We start from the raw sequence: 15,803 nt of genomic DNA, 5'->3' as shown, positions 1-15,803 counted from the left end.
CAGGATGTTCTGTGAGCTTGTCATCAATCCAATAAAGCTATTCTAAATCTTCATTCCAGAAGTTCAGTAAATTTTTGGGGAATTCTAGTCTGGAATTAGCTTGATGTACCATTTTGGCCTTCAGGTCATAGCTGATGTTCTTAATGCACCGACAGAGATGAAATAGATTAATTTTAAATCAGGCCCCAAAGTTTCATGCAGTCCTATTGATCTATTTATTAACCCCGGAACTGTATTTATGAAAATGCCAGCATGTTTTCTACTATTTTCAAGTGGGAATTATGGAAATGCTATACTCTTGTTTGTACAGTTAGTACAATTAAACAAAGCACACGTCAGCTACTGTGTCTTTATGAGATTTTTGGAAGCACCTATAAAGGTCCAAAAAGGCACAGGATAAACTTGTGATTGTAGTCTAATATGGTTTACTAATTTTCCATATTTTTTCACTTCGAAAAGCTCTCAGAACAGTTTGTAAGCGCATTTTTTAAAAATTACTCCCTGTTGTGAAACCTGCCTTTAAAAAAATGCACAAAGTTTCAGCTAAGTTTTACAACAAAAGAGAAGGACTTTCAACTGTGTTTTATAAAATCCTATGTTATGTTTATAACAAGGTAATTTAAGCTTTTAGGCTGTAAATGGTTCCAAACTTTAGACTAGAACGGCTGTTTTTGTTTTCACCTAAAATTGAATGTAATTCCTCTCAGCTACTTTTCTGTTCCTGTTCATTTTTTTCTCATGTTCTTGCCTATTGAGTGAGTGTGGCTAATTCACCAGCCAATAAGTTAGTCAACAGTAAACAACTGTTTACTCCCAATGGGGCTCCCAATCAAGAAGCCACCATGAACACTCCCACCAAAACTGACCAACCAGATAAAGAGAGAGAATATCCTACTTCCTTCCAGCCCTGATGATATTACCTAGTTGGGTAATGAAGCACCTACAAGAAAACAACCCAGCTCAGAGAGCACAAAGCTATCCTTTTGTAGATACACATCACTTAGAATGGTGTCAAACTCGCGTCATCATGGCATCCTGATGTGACATGACTTTTTTTTCCTTCACTAAACTAGGTGTGGGGGCGGCCAGTGTGTGAAACACCCAGCCAATGGGCTGCAAGTTTGACAGCCCTGACTTAGAACATAGTTTCTCAACTTCTGCAACTTTTAAGATGTGTAAACTCTTAATTCCCACAATTCTCCATGCTGGCTAGGGAATTCTGGGAGTTGGAGTACACATATTTTATAGTTGCTGAAGTTGAAAATCACTGACTTGGAACCTGAAAAACTAAATTGAATGGTTTGCTATGCTTAGATCCATTCAGTTACAGCTGTCACTCTGAAATCCTTGGTGCTCTCTGACTTGGTTTTCTGTAGCTGTTTCACTACCTGGCTAGGTAACATCTTCAGTGCTAAAAACGAGTAGTGTTTGCTCTCTGTTTATATACAGTAGTTTGCCTTGTCAGAATTGGTTTGATTGTTATATATTACAGGAATATATAGATAAAGAATATTTACACACCATTAAAAAGAGGATTAAAAAAGCTAAAAAGGAAATAAAAAGACCAGGAAGCTGCCTCAATAGCAATCAACAACCAGATAAACAGATATTACGGTAACATCAGACAACAAGCAAGCAGTAAACAAGCTACAAAGTCAACAACTCAATTTAGTGTTTCTCAGCCTTAGCAACTTAAGGTTGAGAAACACTACCTCAATTTAAGTAAACATACTGTGCCGACTTCAATTTTAATACAGGAATAATAATGTAGTTAGTGGCCATTAGGAGAATTAAGAATGTTCCTTTCTCTTTTAAACTCTGTCAAGGGATCTTTAATACCAATACAATTATTTTGTTTTAAATTTTATTAAGAAGCTGCTTCTAGATTAAAACAAATGGAAACGGAGTGAACTCAGTAGCACCCCCAGAAGAAATATATATATATATAGCAAAATAGCACTGGTTGTACAGTGAAATACTGACTTCAGCATCTTCAAAGGCTGGCTCCTGAAACATTTTACATTCCTCCTTAGATCTGCACTTTCAATAAACCCTTAAAAGTTTGATATTGTACGTGGAAAAAAGGCACACAAGTCTAGTTCTAATTAACAAATTCAGAGGGAAAAAGAAACGTAAAGACAAATGCTGGAATAGCGTGACAGTCACCAATAGAAGAGAATGTATGTATGTTGAACTGTAGAGTCGTTGGTGCTCTCTGAACTTGGTCATTTGCTTACAAACGTTTCATTACCTAATTAGGGAACATGTGTGCTAGCAAGTGTGTCAGGTGGCACAGTTCAAAAGAGCAAGGAGTTTTTAATTGGTGCTTTCTTTCCTGATGGCTTCGAATTACATTATTCTTCCTGTATTAAAATTGAAGCCTACTCTGTTTATTTAAATTTAGGTGGCATTTCTCAGTCTTAAATTGCCATGGTTAAGAAACACTGAGTTGAAGGGCTGGGGACACAGGTCACAATGCAGAGGGGCAGGCAATCTGCAGGCACTGGGATGCTGCACACATTTTGGGGCCCGGCCTTACTCATCACAGGTTTTCAGGCCTCCAGGTGTTGACTTCTGTGTGAATGTGACTCAAGTTGGAAAACATATTCCCCATCAAAGTTTTAATGTCCCTTATACAAGGATTGTTGTTTTGCCCTGAGAAGAGAAGTGTAAATGATTGAATTAGGGCCGGATAAAGTCCACCTGCAACCTCCTCACCCGTTAGCACTTCAAGAAAATAAGTAGTTTTCCACTTTGCAATCTGGCAACTTGGCTCTGATTGCACAGTTTCAAACTTTGGGACATTTTTATAAAAAAGGGAAATGGTGGTCTGGAAAGGAGAAAGTTGGGTAATGTGCTTGAAGGGCCATAAAGAAATATGAAGACATATGTAAGTTCCTTTATTATCTTTATTTCCCTCTTTGACTGCAGAGCTTTCAGCACTCTTATCAATCTATTCCCTAAATTAACGAGGAATAGAAACTTAGATTCCTTGGCTAAATAGTGCATTCCATACTTGTTCACTGCAAAGTTGGATCAGGCCCATTTCCTGCCTGCAGCAAAGAGAAGTATTGTCAGTAAAGTGCAGGAAAAAGCTGGGAGGAAGACCAGGCCTGCTATGTTTCTACAGCAGCTAACTTGTGCCATGCCATAAACACAGAACAGGAAAAAACAGCTGTAGGCACTATGACTTTGCATTGTGTATTTAAAAGTCTGCAAAAATTGGCTCTTTTATCATTTCCTTCCAAGACTCTGGGGCTTGGGTGGTATTGTGCATTATCAGGACAAATCAGATTTACTGGCAAAACTTATTGTGAGCATCATTTACAACAGCCACCATTGCATGTACTTTTCAGATGAGATCAGAATCCCTGAGTTTTCATATTTCCAAACATTAGCAAATGCCCTCGAACACTCAACTTGTAAATGCTTTTTGAACAATTAATATTAAAAAAGAACTTTCACTTGTGCAAAAAGGAGTTGTTATGGTCCCAACTATATTACTGCTCAAAGAAAGAACATATTCATATTCTTTACTCTTTTCATTTTCTGTAGGAGGTCTTACAAAATAACGTTTCTCAACTTGGGTTGCTCTTGCTTTCTCATTGCGTTATTTTCTTGTGTATGTATTGTAGCATAAACAACATTTGGTAATTTCTGTTCACAGTGAATTCTGATGGTGGGCACCAATAGGATTAGCATCCAAACTGAACTGTGGAGAAACCGGGAGATTTTGGAGTAAATTTATGACAATTTCCCTCCAAAGAAAAATATCTTAGTGGGACTTGAGCCTGCTCAGTAGGCTCCAAAATGTTGAACATTTGATCGTTCTGAAAACAGAAATGTTAGAGGGTGAAATGACATTTCCTCCATAAAAAATTTCCTCCAAAATTCTGGAATAAAAAGTAATAAAACTCCTTTGTTTTACTTTCCGTCCCATTTATTTTCCTTTATTGACAAACTCAGTTTGGAAGCATAGCAAGACCATTCAGACATGATACAGTTTACAAGTTTGTAAATGACAAGAAAAAGACATAAATTCCAGGACATGAATTGCTGAATATATAATGTTAGATGAGTGCAGAAATGAGAAATACAGCTGACTTGGCTACTAAGGATTAATCTGGTTATCTGGATTTCTGAGACCTGAAGAACAGATCCAAACATACACAAAGCTTTCAAAACAATTTAAGTTTTGAAAACAGCTGCTCTCTGGAATTTCAGTGAATAGTGAGGCTGCTGGGATGGGCATTCCAGCTAATCAACAACCCTTGAGAGGCAGGAAGTGCAAAATCTGCAGCTTCTGGCAAGGTTGTTACACTTCATCTCTCAGAGTAACTCCTGGACTAAAGGCAGAATAATTGGGCAGCAGGTTCAGTGGTTCCTCCCTTGGCGGCTTACTACCAGGAACCATGGCTATAATAACTGCAATCTTGTTCTGGCAATACTGGACAGGATAGCCTAAAACCCAGCTACCTTAATATAGTCTAACCAGGTAAACGGACAAGATCCCAAGCTAGGTGCAAGAGGTGAGCAGGCTGAGCTTGAGGGCGGGGTTAAATGTGTCATAGGTTTGGAGTTACTGTGCAGCCACAAGGGACCAAAGTCCAGCGCCCTGTGAATTCTCTTGATCCTTACATAGCACCATTTTGGCTTAACTATTAGTAAGCCAGATTCTTGTGTATAGGTAGCACGCAATAAACCTTTAGTGATTTGAACTCAACTCCCATTCCTGGTTACTTGCCCTTTGACACTGGGCTGGTAATCTACCGCTATTGGTCCTGATACTGTAAAGCAATCACCCTCTCTGGCCCAAGGCTGGCTGATAAAATAAGAGGAACTTCAAAGGATGAATACAGGACGTGAATATTGATTCAGAGACTAATTGCAGGCTGAGATGAGAAGTAAAATGAATATGCTCTCACGATCTCAAGAAAGGCCAGGGCATGAAAAGCCAATCATTTCACTGTAAACCCATGTATATTTCATATCCATAAAATCTGGTATAATTTTCAATTTCAATTTACTATGGCTATTAGGTAACACATCTGGTATATAGTTTGTGAATATTTATCATGTGATAATAGTAAATCTGAAATCTTTTAAAACCTACACCAAGCAACATTTGGCCAGGGCCAGATTGTAACCTGTCTTTTAAGCTGATAAAGGTAAATCAGCTTTCCTACTGAAGCAACAACTGTGTTCTAGAAGAGTGTAGGGGAAATGTTTACACAGCATATCTTACTTACTTTCAGAATATTTCTTTAAAAAAAGATGAACATTAGAAGCAGATATTTTTCCTTACCCTGTTTCCCCTGAACTCTCCGGATAATAAGCCCAATTGGGCTTTTGAGAGTATGCACTAAAATAAGCCCTCCCCTGAAAATAAGCCCTCCCCGAAAATATTGTAACACAGCAGCAGCCATGAGGTGACCACGCTCCTGCACCTCAAAAATAATAAGACCACCCTGAAAATAAGGCCAAGTGCTTTTTTCAGGAGTCAAAAGAAAATAAGACCCTGCCTTATATTCGGGAAAACACTGTAACGTTTTACGGAGGAAATGTGCTGCTAAACTGATAAAAAAGAGATCTAAGAGAACATTGGATGCCACACAGAGAATTCTGCATAGTGAGGAAGGATTCCAACCAAAATTTCTCAGTCAGAGAAATTCCCAACCATGACTCTGTGTAGGCCATGTATAACACAGACCTTATTTACCTAATGCAGAGGAATCACAGGGAAGAAAACATTTGTCCTCACATTCTGTGCCCCAGAATGCTTAATATAAAAAAACTCAGCTTCTCCTCTTTTTTATTTCTTCTCTTCTTAAGTGAGAGGCGGAGAAGACAGTCTTTAGATGGTATCTAAAAACATGCTGAGGAGAGTTCTATAATAAAGTGGGAAGAAAAATACCCTATTTATCCCTTTTCTAATTCTGAAGTTGAACTGCCCACTGAAAGGCCAGAATAGTCCTATGGATTCCTACCCAAAACTGCCTGGAATAGAAATGCTCCTTTTAGGATCTGTTGAAATGCCGCAATATCTAGTTCCATCTTGTATTGCTGCTCTATTCGGATCTCAAGAAAAATTGCCCTACAGCTACATTACAAAATTGTACACCATGGTTCTGCTTCACAGCCAGAATTTATGTTCTAATGCACCGGTGGCTTTGAAATAACTTTAGAAGTTGTTTCTAAAAATAGTGCCATAAAACATTCCAGTCTTGCTTTTACCCTTGGTGTTGTAAAAGGTCAGATCCTAAACTAGATATTCCTGGGAATTGTACAGCCCATCAGGTAGGCAAGTGAATCCATACTTTATGTGGGATTGCAAACAAGATTGCGGTCCGGAATACCTCTGGCTAATATTTATTTTATTTATTTATTTAATTTGTCGAACATGTACTAGATAACAGATATAAGCATAAACATGGACGTGAACAAGGAATGGGTACAAGTAAATGGGGACAGTAGGACAGGGATGGTAGGCAGGATGGTGCGCTTATGCATGCTCCCTCATCTTGATATCTTGACTAGGCATTCTGTATTCTCCCAGAATACTTTATTTCTTCACATTTCTTGCCTTACTTTCCTACTTTTTTCCAGCCAGCATGTGATGCCTTTAGTGTGTTCAGTATACATTGCACTTCTCAGAACAGGAATGGGCAATCTGCTTTTAGGGCCATATGTCACTTTCTGCCTAATTTCTAAAGCACTCTGGTGGCCCAGGCTTCTGAAGAGATCTAATTCTTCCATGAATGAAAGAAAAATGGAGCTTTTGATCTTGTTTGCTGTTGATTCAAAAACACCTAGTATGTTGCTCTCTTCCAAGGAATTTATCTCTGTGAGAAAGCAGTTCTTGATTTAGAAAATAAAATGCACATCCATGATTTAGGCATTTTCCATCCACTTAGCTATTTCCCGTCCTAGACTGTTTATTATTGCTGCATAGCTGAGCACTTTGTCATTTGCTAGTTCATCCTTCTTATTCATGGATGGTATTATCTATATAGGATTTTATTCTTGGACAACTGAGATTAGTTGTATATAGACAATGTTCTAGTTTTGTCTTGAAAAAAAGTCCTCCTGTCAAGTCTACTTAATGGCCTTGTGAGCATTGTCCAAACGATGATTGCTAGAAGTAAACTGCCTTTACAAGATGGTCATTTCACAGGATTTTTTTTCTGTGTGTTATCACCAATGTCTTACTCCCCAGTGAAATCTGATCTACAGTTGGAATTCGGTTTCTTCATTATGGCACTGTATCTCCTGTAAAGGTAAAGGTTCCTCTCGCACATATGTGCTAGTCGTTCCCCACTCTAGGGGGCGGTGATCATCTCCGTTTCAAAGCTGAAGAACCAGCACTGTCCAAAGACGTCTCTATGGTCATGTGGCCGACATGACTAAATGCCGAAGGTGCACAGAACACTGTTACCTTCCCACCAAAGGTGGTCCCTGTTTTTCTACTTGCATTTTTACGTGCTTTCTAACTGCTAGGTTGGCAGAAGCTGGGACAAGTAATAGGAGCTCACTCCGTTACGCGGCACTAGGGATTCGAACCCCCAAACTGCCGACCTTTCTGATCGACACGCTCAGCATCTTAGCAACTAAGCCACCCTGTATTGCTGCATCTGCTGTATCATGAACTAAAAGGAGGTGGCTGCTGCTTCAGACAACCCGTATTGGATAGACTGTGGCCGAGTGCAAGAACTAGCCCAGGAACTCTGTGTAATCCATAGGCTGTTTTATGCCCTAGGTTTTGTAGAGGATGATCTTTAATTGCTTGTGAGAATGATTTATATGATAGTCTAGGGATCTTTTGTATGGCAATAATGGGAGAAATATATTGCCCTTTGCCTCAGCTCAAATCAAATTGAATCTTCATTACAGTCATAGACCAGTATAAGGAGGGAAGGTTACAGTCGATTAAAAGTGTAGAAGATATATCAGAGTTGAAATGTTATGGAAAGTTAGAAGATATTAAAACAGAAAATATATAAAAATATCTATAAGACTAAAAGAAGGGGTAGGAGCTTTAGATGAGTCTAGGGGATCATAAAAGTTAACATTTAAAAGACTATATCAAATTACAAGCACCATAATATAACGAACTAAGTGCTCATTAAGTCTTGTTTATGGCAAGGGTCATCATCCAATGAATTTTGAGCCCTGCTATGTAGAACCTGATAACACTAAGTATTTGTTGTAGCAGGGTTGGTATCTGAAAGCAGCAGGGAGGTGTGTTATTGTTTGTGCACCGTACTTATGCAGTAATGGTGAAATGAGGTTAGCACAAAGGTCTCTTCAGTAGAAGCACTGGAGAAAAATACACACAGTTTTGTGTGTCCAGAGTTACAGGGGTATTGTCTCAATCTTTTGGCCCAGTCATGTTTTCCTCCTGCCTGCCCCAGCTACCGTAATGAGTATTTAGTGATCTTAATAAAAATATGTTTGTATTGTCACTGGAAAAATAATTATGCACATCAGCCTCAGCTATTTTTTTCTTTTTTTTTCAAGGAAGTTTTGTCACATCTGACAGTAACTTTGCAACTGGCTGCACACGCACACACACAGACACATTGCAAAACCTACAGGCCATTTTGTATGATGAGGCCCCGAAGAGGGAGAGAGCTTATGTTGTTCTTTAGCAGTAATGAGATTCCTTGTTAGCAACATGATGCACATAAGCTGGGGAACGTCTTTAAATGTTTACATAGCATTGTTATTTTTTAATCTGGATTCTGAGCAATTGGCAAGGTCAACTCAGCCGTGCTATTTTTCATTCCAACTCCAGTCATCTTGAATTTAAAACAACAAAAAAGTTGCTATTGGGATCCTAAACCAATTCTGAAAAAGTAGGTTTAAAACGCAGAATTAATCTAATTTAAATCAGCTTGATTTCTTTCTTTTTTTCCAAAAAATATTCACTTTAGGGCAGTGGTGGAATTCAAAATTTTTTACTACTGGTTCTGTGGGTGTGGCATGGATTGGTGGGCGTGGCTTGGTGGGCATGGCAGGGGAAGGTTACTGCAAAATCCCCATTTCCTCCCAATCAGCTGGGTCTCTGGAGGCAGATAATAGATGGGGGTGGGGCCAGTCAGAGGTGGTATTTACTGGTTCTCTGAACTACTCAAAATTTCTGCTATCGGTTCTCCAGAACTGGTCCGAACCTGCTGAATACCACCTCTGCCTTAGGGTGGTAGGAATTATGTAGATGAGGGTATACAGAAAAGAAAAGTTATGTGTTGGGAGGAGTCAATGTAATTTCCATGTTGGAATGCAGTCCTCCTCTGAAGTAGCATGTGAGGCTTATGGATGGGAGTATGAACAATTTGTTCTGCAACTTCAACTGTTGCAATTACGAAAGCCAACTGGCAGATGTATCTGACATGCTCCAAAATAGGGGGGGTGTTGTAAAAATTAATTGTGCTTTAAACAACTGACTGGTTGTTCAATCTTGCAGAAATCTTAGGCAACATTTTTCACACTGGTGAGAGGACCTCACTTCAAGGCAGTGACTAATAATGGAAAAAAGTACTCTGCAGGAGAGTAAGAGCTTATTCTAAGTACTGAAAAGTACCACCTCTTCACCCCTGGCCGGTTGCAGAGATATATCTGAAAAAACTAGAATGCTTCTCAGGAGAGGCAAGACAAAAACCACATCCTCTTTTCCGAAGCGGAAATACTCTACTTCAGTATTAACTCTCCAGGGAGCAACAGAGAATGAAAAGCATGGAGGTTTAAAACAAAAATCAAGAGGGAGCATGTAAGAAAGTCATTGGTGTCATTCGGCCTGCTGGTTAAAGGAAGTTCTGCAAACATCTAGTTTAGGAGTTCGAGAAACAAAGCGGCTATTGTTCCATATTTATAATTATACAGTTTTGCCAATAGGCAGGAAACTCCCCAACTTACAGTCATCGGCTCTTCACATACTGTACATTTCACTTATTTCCTGAGACATCATGCCCCTGGCTTCAAGCCTTCCTTAAATATTTTGTATAAAAAGGTAAAGGTTCTCCTCGCACATATATGCTAGTCATTCTCGACTCTAGGGGGCAGTGCTCATCTCCATTTCAAAGCCGAAGAACCAGTGCTGTCCTAAGTTTCCGTGGTTATGTGGCTAGCATGACTAAATGCTGAAGATGCACGGAACGCTGTTACCTTCCCACCAAAGGTGGTTCCTATTTTTCTAATTGCACTTTTACATGCTTTCTAACTGTTAGGTTGACAGAACAGAAGCTGTATGCATGACATTATTTGCTGTTTACCGTCTGTCTTGTTTAAACACCAAAGTTTCTTGCATGACACATGGTGCTATAAACAAGGCAGGGAAGGTATAGAGATAGTCCACGACTTAAGACCACAGTTGAGCCCAGGATGTGGCTAAATGAGAAATTTGTTAAGTGAGTTTTGCCCCATTTTATGATTTTTCTTGCCATGTTGGGCAAGTGAATCACCGCAGTTAGTAACATGGCTGTTAATTAATAACATGGCTGCTAAGTGAATCTAGTTTCCCCATTGACTTTGTTTGTCAGAAGGTTGCAACACATGACCCCAGGACACTGCAACTGTCATAACTACGAACCAGTTGTCAAGCATCCAAATGTAAACCATGTGACCATGGGGATGTTGCAATGGTCATAAGTGTGAAAGCACACTTTTTGTAGGGTCGTTGTAACTTTGAACATTCACTAAATGAACTGTTGTAAGTCGAGGATTACCTGTAATAGCAAAAAGCTATTAGGAAAGTGGAGTCCAGCTGCAATAAAGCATAAGGTGAGTGTGGTTACTAAGACATCTGGCCTGAAACAACACATCCTGTACAGTGGTGGGATTTAAAAAAAAATACTACCACTTCTGTGGTGGTGGCTTGGTGGGCGTGGCTTGGTGGGCATGTCAGGGGAAGGATACTGCAAAATCTGCATTCCCTCCCGATCAAATGGGACTTGGGAGGCAGAGAATACATGGGGGCGGGGCCAGTCCGAGGTGGTATTTATCAGTTCTCTGAAGTACTCAAAATTTCTGCTACAGTTCTCCAGAACTGGTCAGAACCTGCTGAATACTACCTCTGATTTTGTGAGAAAGCAGGGGCGCTTTAAATATATTAATCTAAGTTTATTCCCAAATTTTCCAATGTAGTGCCCTCCTAATATGTTACACTTCACCTCTGGACTAAGCTGAAGATGCTATTGAAGATTCCTATGTATTTGGAACCTATAAGGAATTAGATGAGACAAAACCAAGTAAAACAGAATCTCAGCATGATGGAGGTACTTTCATGTAGAAACAGACTGGCTTCCTTGTAGCTCCAATGTTGGCTTCATGAGAGATTGCACTCCGTCTGAAACAGAAACTCTACTATTCGGGATTCTCCTGGACTCAGAACTCCTACTTGAGTTCTTGTGAGACTGAGATAGAGGAGCCCTTCCACACCTACAGATGGGGCAACAGCTGTAGTCCTTTTTTGAGCAGAAAGCCCTAGCAATAGTGATTCATGCACTAATCATTTTGAGATTAGATTGCTACAATTATGGATTCTACTTCAAAGTCTCCTTTGTAGACTTATTGGAAATTGCTGTTTGTCCAGACTGTATTTGTAAAACCATTAAGAGAACCGGTTTGATGGAATGGTTCCGATACGAGGCTAGAAACCAGGAGATTGTGAGTTCTTGCCTCACCTTGGATACGAAGCCAGCTGGGTGATCTTGAACCAGTAACTCTCATCTTATAAAGCAGGCAATGGCAAACATTTCTGAAATCTTGGCATGAAAACTTTAGGGCTTGTCCAGGCAAGGTGCCAGGGGTCAACATTAACTCAAAGATATGCACATGCGCACAAAACCCTTACAGTGTAAACCCATTTTGTAAATGTTGCATTTCTGGCAATAGGTTTCCAAGTTCAATTAAAATTGATATAAAACCCTGACAAGGTTTAGCTTCCTAGTTCTTTAGGAGTCATTTTCTTCCAGAAGAATTAATCCTGGAGATATTCAACTGTATGTTCCACTCAGAAAAATGTTTTTGAGTCTCTCTCATGAATGATAGAGGTAAGGGCCTAGAGAAATGAGGTACTCTATAGTTTACATCTGGAAAGCACCAGAGCAAAATGCCTTCTCCATTTCTGTATAAGGATACTGTAAAATCCCCATTCCCTCCCCACTCCAGGGGAAGGTTACTGCAAAATGCCCATTCCCTCCCAATCAGCTGGGACTCTGGAGGCAGAGAATAGATGGGGGTGGGGCCAGTCAGAGGTGGTATTTACGAGTTTTCTGAACTACTCAAAATTTCCACTACCGGTTCTCCAGAACTGGTCAGAACCTGCTGAATACCACCTCTGGCCGGAGCACTGAAAACCTGAAGACCAGCTGGTCGACGCATGCATGCCTGTTTTTTAGCCATTTTCAGGCCATTTTCCAGGCATTTTGGGGGTCATTTTCAGGACGTTTTGGGGACTGACTTTGGGAGGAAAACAGCCTTTTGGCTGTTTTCAGGCTGTTTTCCAGCACTTCAGCACCTGGGAAGACCAGCTTGCTGGCATGCATGTGTGGGGCACAAATCAGAAGAGCAGCTGGAGATGGCACATGTGCCCACAGGGGGTCTCTACATGCCACCTCTGGCATGCATGCCATATGCCATCAGACATCTATAGCCTTCCAGATATTTTAATTACAATTGAAGCAGGTTAAGACTAAGGACATGGGTATATTTGGGGCTGGAAGTATGCAATAGTTTTGTTTTGTTGGTATAATATAATTTTCCTATGCCAGGACAAATTGGAAGCACTGTATAGAATCAGTATGTCTATGTTACCTTGAGCAACTCCTTTCTTTCTCTCTTCTACTTGTGCAGAGAGGATAATAGAAAAACAGTTGTTTAAACCAAGATAGGTATTCCATTAAAGATTTTGAACGTTATCTGTGGACAGAATGACAGATGATAAAACGGATTTGTCCTTTTTAGTGATAGAGACTATGTGCCTGGAAGTGAAAAGCAAGAATATCCAGCCTGAGCTGCTGCTGTTTGGAAGTGAAGGAATTAATAATAGTTTCTACCATTTTTTGTTCAGAAATTGAATTGACTAACTGAATACTTTGCTAACTGACAAAAGGAAGTTTCCACCACGTATGGAGATAACAGCCAATTTTTAGGAAAATACATACTTGCTCTGTGACAGTGGTCTCCAACCTTGGCAACTTTAAGACTTATGGACTTCAACTCCCAAAATTCCTCAGCCAGCAAAGTAAGGCCAGCTGAGGAATTCTGGGAGTTGAAGTCCACAAGTCTTAAAGTTGCCAAGATTGGAGACCCTTGCTCTATGATACAACTTTCTTAGGTAATGTTGCCTGAGAGGACCACCTCATTTCCCCAAATCAAGGACTCAAAGGAAACTTTGTTGTTTTAATACAGGTTTGGACTTTGAAACTTAGATAAGCAGCTGATTTGGACGCATTTTTAATTTTAAAAGCATCTTGCAGGTACTTTCACAAAATGGCGATTAGGCTTGCCTTTGTATGTAACAGCTGTTACGAAGGGCATGAGCAGCTGCAAAATACTTATTTGCTAAAAGGCAAACTGATAACTCCCCACCACACCTCCAGCCCTATAGCATGTTAGCTACTACCTATTTTTACCTTATTTACCTTATTTTTTTTTCTAGAAATGTGGGCTTAATTCCAGATATCACAAGTTTTGTAAGCTTTCCAATATTGGCCAGAAGCACAGTTACAAATAAAGATAATGATGCAGATTACTCATCTTTGTGGCATGCCAGTTTTCCATTTATTTTTATTTAAGTTGAAATAACCTAAAGTTTAATAGTATTAGATGGGAACACAGAGGCTGCAATACACCAAGAAAAATGTCTGTACGTTCCTTCAATTTTTCTTCACAGGACGGTCTCTAATTTCCTGACCATTCCTGTTGCTGTTTTTTCTTTGTGGAATGTGGTGTCCAGAACAAGACAAATACTTAAGTGGGGTCTGACCAAAGCAAAATAAAGTGGTACTAATATTTCCTCTGATGTGAAAGTTTTATTTCTGTAGTCTGGAACGGCATTTGCTTATTTTGCATCAATAATATTCAGTTTATGATAATCTACTACAGTATTAAAAATAGTTTTCCAAAGTACTGTTGGCAAACCAAGTATCCCAAACCTGTTGCTTTTTTGCTTCCTATGTGAAGAATTTTGTTTTTGTCTCTTGAGGTATTGGGTAGGGAATTTAATTTTGTGTAGATTGCAGAGTCAATAGGTGTCCCCCCCCTCACTCTCTGGGCTATTAATAAAAATATGAGAGAGTATATAGGCCAAAAGAGAATATGGTGGCACCTTACCAGATACTTCCGTCCTGTTTGAGGAGAAATCGTTGAGAAATACAATTGTTAATTCATCCCATTCTAAATTAGGTTGCTAATGAGAATATTATATGGTATTCTATCAAATGCTCTGCTGAAATAAAGGTATGTATACAGCACTTCAACTATTAGGGAGGTTACCTGATTAAATAAAACTAAGGTTAATCTGACAAGACATCTTCCATACAAACCATACTGACCTCTTCCGATTACTGCATCCTTGCTGATTAATTTTTCATGATTTGCTTCAGAATTTTTCCAGATGTTGATTGACTGATACCTATTCTCTGGATTCCCCCTCTCCCTCATCAGGTGTTTGTTCTCTTGTCAGTCCCTCAGAATATCTCATATAAAGGTTCAGGCAAATAATTAGCTAATTCCTTCGGTACAGGTAGTCCTTGACTTACGGCCACAACTGAGCCCAAAGTTTCTGTTGCTAAGAAAGACAGTTGTGAAGTGAATTTTGCCCCATTTTACAGCTTTTCTTGCCATGGTAGTTAAGTGGACCACTGCAGATGTTAAGTTAGTAACACAGTTGCTAAGTGAATTTGGCTTCCCCATTGACTTTGCTTGTCAGAAGATCACAAAAGGTGATCACATGACCCCAGGACACTACAAGCTTAAATACAAGCCAGTTGCATCTGAATGTTGATCATGTTACCATAGGGATGCTGCAATGGACGTAAGTGTGAAAAATGGTCATAAGTCACTTTTTCAGTGCCTTCGTAATTTTGAACCGTCACTTAAATGATTTGTTGTAAGTTGAGGGCTGTAGCCTAGGATGCAATCATCTGATCCTAGTGGTTTAAGCCATTGGAAGTGACATTCTGTCAATCTCCTTCAAACCTATTCCTTTATCCTCTTGAATTGATGGAACACATTTCTTGCTGGAAAACATTGACACAAAAAAGACACTAAACATGTATTCCTTTTCTTTTTCTTCCATTCAATTGTATCAGATTCTCAGAGACTTCCTGGACAAGACCTATAGTTTCCTTGGCAAGTTTTTCAGAAGTGGTGGGCCATTGCCTTCTTCCTAGGACTGAAACAGAGTGACTTGCCCAAGGTCACCCAGCTAGCTTTGTGCTTAAGATGGGACTAGAATTTACAATCTCCTGGTTTGTGGTCTGATGCTTTAACCACTACATCAAACTGGCTTTCATTTTTCTATCCTACCTCTTAGCATTTGTCCATATTCACGAAACATCTGATGTACTGATTCTTTATCTTTTATTTTGAACATATAAGTTTTTAAAATTATTCTTAGCACACTCTTCATCAATTTCTTTTTTTTTTAATGTTTTTATTTTCATTTTTGCCCCTATTTTATTTCTAATTTCTATACTTCATTTACAGATATTCCCCTTGAAGCTTCAGCTCATGAAATATAAACACTAGTCACAGCCCCTTCCCCCAAATTAAATAGGCCAGAACCCAAAGAACGTAACCCT

The sequence above is a fragment of the Thamnophis sirtalis genome, unplaced genomic scaffold, assembly GCF_051295495.1.
Source record: "Thamnophis sirtalis isolate CommonGarterSnake01/CBP01778 unplaced genomic scaffold, rThaSir2_p1.2 scaffold_9, whole genome shotgun sequence".
NCBI lineage: Eukaryota > Metazoa > Chordata > Lepidosauria > Squamata > Natricidae > Thamnophis > Thamnophis sirtalis.
This window is presented reverse-complemented; position numbering follows the sequence as displayed.